Source organism: Mus pahari, chromosome 5, assembly GCF_900095145.1.
Source record: "Mus pahari chromosome 5, PAHARI_EIJ_v1.1, whole genome shotgun sequence".
NCBI lineage: Eukaryota > Metazoa > Chordata > Mammalia > Rodentia > Muridae > Mus > Mus pahari.
The window spans coordinates 160,516,140-160,525,208 of record NC_034594.1 but is presented as its reverse complement, the minus strand read 5'-3'; the positions used below and the strand labels follow the sequence as shown (position 1 = coordinate 160,525,208).

At 39.3% G+C, this 9,069-nt stretch overlaps 1 protein-coding gene across 1 annotated transcript in view; it reads right to left on the bottom strand.

The window, feature by feature from the left end:
- Ush2a (usherin) overlaps positions 1 to 9,069 on the bottom strand; it is a 678,886-nt gene that overhangs the window by 389,193 nt on the left and 280,624 nt on the right. The window lies entirely within an intron of this gene.

Below are 9,069 nucleotides of genomic sequence, written 5' to 3'. Positions count from 1 at the left end.
TATCCTTTCATGGGTATTTTGTTCCTTATTCTAAGGAGGAATGAAGTATACACACAATGGTCATCCTTCTTGGTTTTCTTGTGTTTTGCAAGATGTATCTTGGGTATTCTAAGTTTCTGGGCTAATATCCGCTTATCAGTGAGTGCATATCTTCTTTGGGTTACCTCACTAAGGATGATATCTTCCAGATATATCCAGTTGCTCAATAATTTCATAAATTCATTGTTTTTAATAGCTGAGTAGTACTCCATTATGTAAATGTACCACATTTTCTGTATCCATTTCTCTATTGAGGGACATCTGGGTTCTTTCTAGCTTCTGGCTGTTATAAATAAGTCTGCTATGAACATAGTGGATATAATTAGCAACATGAGTTCTACTTGGCGCCTCAGGGTGGGGAGTGTGCTGATTAGACATTTTGAGTTATACATCCTCCCAACTGATACCTCTACAACACCACCCCCATACCTAAGTGTCAGGGAATAGCATAGACTAGGAGGAGGAGAGGCTCTAAGAGCCAGAGGAACAGGACATCTGCCGAGAGATAGAAGGATAGTGTCTTCTACGTGTAACAGGAAAGATGAACCCATGAAATCTCAACAGTATGGCAATACCAGATGACATGCCAATATAGGCGGGAAAATCTCACAAGGCTCCAGGCCATGAGGAAGAGCTCTCTGTGGATGTTAGCAGTTGCCTAGAGAGGAGCAATCTCTGAGGACGAGGACCCTGATAGGTTATTCACTCCCAAGTACTCGTTCCTTAACTGCAAATACATTTAAGCAACACTAAAGAACCTCAGCAAATTAAATTTATAAATATTATATATCTAAATATACATGAATATTTATAAAATAAGAGGGCATGAATTTGAGAAGACATAAGAGGGCTGCAACATGTGTCTGAGACCACAGAGAGTTGCAATAAGAAGAAATGATGTAAGTACAGTACTCTTACATAAAACTCTAAAAAATAAATTAAAAATAGAAATAAAGGGTATAAATCCCTAAATTTAATTTTAAATTAAAAATAGAACAGACATTCAGAGTCATGCATCCCATTTCTAGCCTGAGTGAATAGAGATCTGTGTCCCAGCATAAAACCCAGGAAACTCTCCTTGCACTGTGAGCTTTTGGCAGCCCTGTACCCACCCTCACCGCCTTTCCCTGTGAGCCCTGGGATTTTCCTTGTGGCAGAACTAATGCAGTTGGAACATGGGGAAGGAAGAGTGTGGGTGATTCTAGCGTAGCCGGTGAAAAAGGCCACCTGAAGGAGCATGTCTCTACGCTATAGTTTGTTTTGGGTGATCCACGAATCCCACACAAAAGTACAAGCTTGGAAAATGAGCAAAGTACAGAATTTAAAGTCCTAGCACAGGATCCTATGAGAGGGGCTGCGTTTGTTTCAGAAGTCATTTGGGAATCACCCTATAAGATAGAGTTGAGTCATTAACTGTTACTCAAAACTACTCAAGAGAGAATAAAAATTTATAAATTTCCAGGTAGTCACTACCCTGCTCCACCCCACTCTGCTTCCCTATACCAGAAGTAAACTCAACTGCATAGACCAGAACTAGTTCTAGCGAGAAAAGCTATTACCAATTGTATTATACATTGAAATCTCTTATTTTTTTTAACAAAGATGTAGATTTTATCTAAAACATTGTTGTTGTTGAATAGTAAATAATAGTAAATAATTATTCTGGGAGAATAATAATTACTTAGTGGTAAAGGGAAGGAACATAGCCCTTAGATTTTAGAGCAATGTAATACAACAAGACTATTAAGAAAGTGATTCTTGTTTAGCAATTACAGCCTTAACAGGATGCCAGGTGCTCTGCTAATTATACTGATAATTAAGTTCATGTGCTCAAACAGCACAAGAAAAAAATAACCATATATGTGCACACCCTTGGATCCACTCATTCTTGATATACTTTCAGATCAGGTTCTGCACCTCTCTCTGCGCAGCCTCAGTCAGAGGGGAAAGGGCTGGACTCTAGCTGCATCTTGGCATGTTAACAGGGCCAGAAGGGAAAACTCCACAGAAGCTACAGAGAGCTAATTGGAGCCCTTTGTAACAAGTCTACAGAAATAAGGAGCAACTGCAGCAGAGCTTCCTGCCTGGAGGCTAAGGTGGAGGAGATGAACTCTGAACTCTGGCCTTGGGAGGGTATGGAGTCTAGCCCCTGTGGCCCAAAGGGGCCCATTTGCTCCTAAGTGGGTCTATTAGCCCTTGGACTCTCCACTGCTGGTGGGATTATCCTCACTGAATCCTCCAGTGGCCAACATCCACCAGCGAATATTCGACTACTGAGTTCTGCTGTTCTGCTTGTCTAGTTCTTCCTGTTGATATTTGGGTTTAATCACTCGCTCCTCTTCTAACCTCTGCCTTCATGTGAGCCTGGCCAAGAAGTCCAACACCCACTGTGCTTGATTGTCTTGCTAATTGTTAACTTTGAATAATATTTTGCTATCTACACTTATACATTATGTGAAAGAGAAATCATCATGTATTTCTTTACATTCTGAATCTTCAAGTTTCAACTGGGAGGGAAGAATTATCCCCAGGATTTCAGGATGAAACTGAAATTCAGTAATGATGTCAAATTTCTCCTCTTAACCCCATTTCACCATGCTAGATGGACAAGAGAATTTATTCAGTCTAGAGAGCTCTAATATACAGGCTTAATTCCAAAGTCATTAAACCAGATACTCCACAATTAGGCAAAGGGCTGTATGGTGTTTTAAAGTCTCTTCACTAGGAAGCCACACTTTATGAGAAGCCAGTAACAGGGACACATGCTTATAAGCATCTCAAGTACAAGAGGCAAGGAGAACTTTGCTATGTGTCAGGGAACCCGAATCACCAGTAAATTACCAATGGCTCTGGCTCTTGGCACCCTGCTCCATCGAACCCTTGGAGGAAAGGAGCTAAGCTAGTGCGTTTGCTGTGAGGGCAAAGCAAGTTTCCCTCAGTAGACCTGTCATCCACCCATGAGAGTCTTCATTGACACCAACTCACTGGGCAGGAAAACAGAAATCTACTTCGTTTTCCTGAGGATGGAGAAGGTGAGGTTCTGGGTTATGCATTCATTCAGCAGATGGAGAAACCATGCCTGTCCCAGTGAGGAACAGCATGGCAGTAGACTGACTTCTGTCACCAAGGAAAGGGACAGTTCATGTGGTTTCACACAGAGCCCAGAAGGGGACAGAAGGGGATTAGGCTGTAGCTCTTCAAAGATCTGCTTTCAGAGGGCATCTCCATCAGATAGGCTCTTCATGGCAGAAAGCCAAGATCTTCCAAAACAGCACCACCATCTAGGGCAGCAAGTGTTCAAGCAAATGAGCCTTCCGGGGACGGGGACGGGGGGGGGGGGCAGCTCATTTCACACCCAACCCAGAATGTCTGTATTATCTCAAAAGCACTACTTGAGTGCAGCTAATGAGTTTGGTGTCTATGAATCAAGGGACAAGTTAAATGGTAAGCAGACACTTAGATGGCAATCAAAAATATTGAGAGATAGGAGGAAGTAAGAGCTAGCAAAGTAAGAAAGTGAAGACGTGGGACTTTAAAGACTGAAACCAAAGAATTAAAGCCAGTCAATGAGCAGAATCCAAAACTCAAAAGACATGAAACCAAACCAAAACCAAAATCCAAACCAAAACCAAATCAAAACCACAGAACAATTATAAGACAATAACCTAGAATTCAAAACCTTTAATCCAGAGATCTGCAACTATGGTTGAACATTTATTTCCTTCTAATTCTAAGCAAATTCTTAGCAAAGTACTTTATAGGAGGTGTTCATTTTTACCTTTGTGATACTTATGTAAATGAGGGTTTCACACCCCACTGAGAGAGATGGAAACCTTTGGCTCAGGGACATCACTTTAAACTTGTCTGAAGCATTGTGATAAATCATTGGCAAAAGTGGGCTCTGAGCACAGATTGATTTGACACAACTTCTGAAAAACTAAAATAAAATAAGGCGGTGTGTGGGGGGGTGCTGAGAAGAAAGAGTTAAGCTGGGAACTTGCTATTTCTTACAAAAAAGTAATGATTATATACATAAGACTGAATTTTTTCACAGACAAAAGACCCAAATCTGTGGAGTAAAAAAGAGCTCATTATAAAATAGAAAAATAATTAATGAAAAGAAACGAACTCATTTTCTGAAAAAAAAAAAAAAAAAAAACAAACTTTTCAACTTAATTGGTAAAGAATCCCATATTGGGCAATAAATCTAAACAGCCTATATTTATCCAGTATCAGCATTACTTTATTCAAGTAAATGTGTCTCTAAAAGGCAAAATTAATGAAAATATTAACACCGCAACCAAAGTCACTTCAGTTATGCCAAAGAAAAATTATTCTGATTGACAAGGGGGCTTGCTATGTGACAGGAGCTGCTTCACAAAGTGACCTACTGCGACCCTTCTGCCATGTCTGCTCAACTTTACCCCACCCCTACCTCCAGCCCTGGAATCTACTCTGCTCTCCCCCATAGCACTTTCTGGGCTTTGTTTTCTCTACTCTGGAATTCTTTGCCTTAGATAATGACCAAGGTTACTTTGATGGTGCCCAGTGTAGCCACCCCAGCTTCCATTACTCTCTTTCTGTATTAGCAGAACTCTCTAGAAGACTTGAAGTTATCTTTATTGCTTATAATTCCATCCGCACCTGGCCTTGCCTGCCCATCAGAGCTCTCAGCAGCACACACACACCTTTTGGAACCAAGTCAATGGGTCTTCAGTCTATACTGGCAGAAATAGAAACTAAGAGAAAGAAAGCGCTAGAGAAATGACTCAATCGTTGAAGCACTTGCCATGCAAGCATGGACCTGACTTTGAAACCCCTGCATCTTGTTCCAGAGGATTAAAAATCTATGACCATGATGGCAGGGAGCACGGCAGCTGGCAGACAGGCATGGTGTTAGGCAGTAGTTGAGTACTCACATCTGATCCACAAGCATGACGCAGAGGAAGTGGGGCGAAGTGGGAAGAATGCTTACTGGGAAAGGGAGGGGCTTTTGAAACCTCAAAACAAATCCCCAGTGGCAAACTTCCTTCAACAAGATCACACTTTTAATCCTTCCCAAAGGTTTTCACCAACTGGGGACCAACTATTCAAACATAAGAGTCTATTCCAGCCATCCTCAGTCAAAGAACCACAGCCTGTTAGCCTGGTCTATTCAATTGCAAAGAACTAACTGACCTTGTCTCAAACAGATAAAAGGCAAGGATCAACATTAGATATACTGTGGCATATGTGTGCCTACACACACACACACACACACACACACACACACACACACACACATACACCATACACATACCCACAGAAAGATTAAAAAGTAAGATCAAAGGCAAAAAAAAAAATCAATAAAATAAAGTGGTAAGCAGTTGTTCAGCAGATCACATCTGTGATCCCAGATCTTGGGAAATGGAGGCAGGAGAATTAGTGTGAATTTGATGTTAACTTGAACTACATAGTAATCTATGTAGAACATTCCAAGCCACTTGGACATTCAGCATGGGACCATGTCTCAAAATAATGACAACAACACAGAACAACAATATAACATGCCACACATACACACACACACACACACACACACACACACACACACACACACCACATATATAGCTATCCATACAATGAGAAAATGGCAACATCTGTACCTTGAAGGCAGAAACAAAGTCAATCATGCAACTATAAAAATAAATGTGAATGAGCAAAATTCTGCTTTTAGAGCAAAGGACTTCAAGATGAATATAAAACTCAGTCCAACCACAAAACTACCCAATCCACTGTGAGTTTAAAGGTGAACATATACACAATGAATATGAAAGTCATAAGAACAAAAAGAAAAATGTCAGTAGAAACAGTCTTTTGAGGAAAACTGAAAAGTTCAATTAATGAGAATTTTACCGCTCCTTCAGCAACAGATTGCATACAAAAAATTAGTAACCAGTTTGAGGTTTTCTCTTCCCTACACCCCATGCTTGTATTTCCCATGTTGACGGTAATATCTGCTTTTCACTGCCCTGTTCTCAATCTGGCCTCTTCTTCCTCTTAGGCAGTGGTTCTCAACCTTTCTAAATCTACAATCCTTTAATACGGTTCCTCATGTTGTGGTGACACGCCAACCATAAAATTATTTTGTTGCTATTTCATAAGTGCAATTTTGCTGCTGTTATGAATCATAATGTAATTATCTGATATGCAGGATATCTGATATGTGACTCCCAATGGGGTCATGACCCACAGGTTGAGAACCACTTCTCTAGGAATATATCTTCCAGAATCTTGAAAATGCTTTTCAAGCTCAGTATCTGACTTGATCCTGCACTAAATATAAGTTTGCTATTATAAGTAAGGTATTCATAAATGACTCATCTAACATGAACATATACTAATTTACCTTGAATACAAAATATGCATCCTTAATTTTCAAACAACTTATAGAAAAAGTGAAAGTACTATATCAACTATACGAAATGTCTTTAAAAACATTTGCATAAAGTACCGACTAAAAGAAAAATGGCAACTTTTGGAAGATCTATATTATATATAAGAAAAAAAAATCTAGTGTTCTTTAAAAGTAGAGGGAAAAATGTGACCCAGACACTAGAAAAATTTACAAGGAACCAATTTAGTCCACATCTCAAAAGAAGTCTAGTGAGTAAATATTCAGTCTCTAACAAGCAAACAAATTTAAATTAAAACAATATCTTCAAACTTTTGATTCTCAAATTTGCAAAGGTTTTTAAAAAACATTATAAAATACAGTGGTAGATAAGATGAAATGAAATGTAAATTCTAGTGTTCTGCTTGCTGGTAGAAGTATAAACTTTGGGGAAATTTATATAAAGTTTTGGAAGTGATGAGCCCCTGAAACCACTACTTATTTGTTAGAAAATTTTACCTGGTATTATGCACTGCCCTCATAGAGTATAGACCCTTACAGCTCCTGTTTATAACACTACACATGCCAACCAGCATTTTATATGTTCTGCACAAACATGGTGTTATTTTCTCTGGTTATCTTATGGGGTTATCATCCTTGTTAGCATAAATGGGGTCTGAAGCATATAGAGTTGAACTGATGTCTTTAACTTCCAACAGTTAAGAAGTATCAGGGCCAGAATGGATTATGTAATATTAATATTCTTTTGGGTATATATTATTTTTCCATTTAATAGGTTAAGGAGAACATAAAAGAAGGATCCAGAGAGTAGTTTAAAGTCCCTCTACTAATTGCTTTTCTTGCTGCTGTGAAGAAAGAGCTGATAAACACAACCATGAAACCATTTGGCTCATGGTTTGAGCAGATACAGTGTGCATCAGAGCAGGGAAGTCATGGTGGTGGGAGCGTGGGGAAGGTGGACATGCTGTGTTCTCAGTGAGAAGGTTGGCAGATGTGAATGCTGGTGCTCATCTGGTTTCCTTCTTCTCATTCCTTCTGCACTCCAAGCTACTGGGACAATCTCGCCTACATTCAGAGTGGATTTTTCATCCTCTGTCAAACCTCTCCGGGAAGACCCTCACAGACACCTACTTCTGTAGGATAGACTTGTGCCTACAGTAGCAAACAAGCCATGGTAAGTCTACAGAAGACATTCTGCAGTTTGACTTGATCAGTAGGTGGGAAGACATGGATGAATTTAACAAACACTTTGAGAAAATAATTGGCACATATAGATATGTGGAGGGAAGGAGAAGATTTGCAAACAATATTAATGCTCAAGGGAAGGACAGACAGAATTGATCACATCTTTACTGGTAAGAAAGTTAACAAGATCCTGCAAGGTGAACTCATCTTCCGTTGTGGTGTCCAATATGTCTCAACTGTGAAAGCAACAATGTGAGGGATGTAGAGGGCTCATTCACACTTGGGTAATTTGGAAAAAGATAGACTATAAGAAGGAGCTTATGGAAATGGGGCGGGACTGGTGTTGCTTGAGAACTGTCATGATAAACTGCTGGACTGCTTCTGTTTTGCCTAGCCAATTGTGCAATATGGAAGAAGTTCAACTGAAGACTCCAGGTTGGGTTTCCATTAGAGATTATTAGACAGAAGAAGGAAGTGGAGAACATGGATTTTTATAGAAATTTTGGCTGTGGGCTGATGAACTGGCTCAGCAGGTAAAGATACTTGTCACCAAGCCTGACCTCCTGAGCTCAATCCCTGACACCCACATGACAGAATGACAGAATGAGTCTCTCAACATATTCTTGATGTCAACATATGTACTGTGTCATGTGTGTTCATATAGATGCATCCACAGTAAATAAGTGTGATTAAAAATAAAAAAAATTCAGCAATGTGTACATATTTGGATGACACAAAACTTCTAAAAACAGGAATGAAGACTTGGGGTTGTACAATAAATTTGCTGGGAAGAGAAAAGTGATCAAGGAGTTGCTTGCATCAACATGATGACTCCAGGTAAAATATTTTGTTTCAGAGAAGAGGTTTTTCTCTAGGGAACAAAGATTTCTACTTGGTTCTCTAGTTAAATCTGCCGTAGCATTTTCTATAGCTGCAATCCCTATTCCTACACACATGGATTCTGGTGTGAGACTGTCAGTGAAGTGTGGGCATATTCTCTTCTAATCATTCTTCATGGCGAGCTGCACTGTGAAAAATCGATTCCCTGATTTGCCAGTCAAATGGCTGGGGCTATAACCCCCCTCCACCTTGAGATAATTAGGTTTAATCAGCAATTTTACAATAACTAATGGTTCTGTGAACTTGGGCTAGTCCCAAAGAGTAAAGTTTTACATGGTAAAATATGCAAAGTGGTCATATACACATTTGTGCATATATATATATATATATATATATATATATATATATATGTATGTATATATATATGCATTTGTATGTATAGATATGTATATGATCTTTAAAAAGATGTTTATGCAATATTCAAAGGCTATGAATCTTATAACCTAGTCCTTAGAAGAAGGAGGGAAGATAAATCTCTGAGTGCATCTATATTTACTGGAATCTGTGCTTTCCAGAATTACCCTTTTTACCTAGGCAAATAGATACAGGAT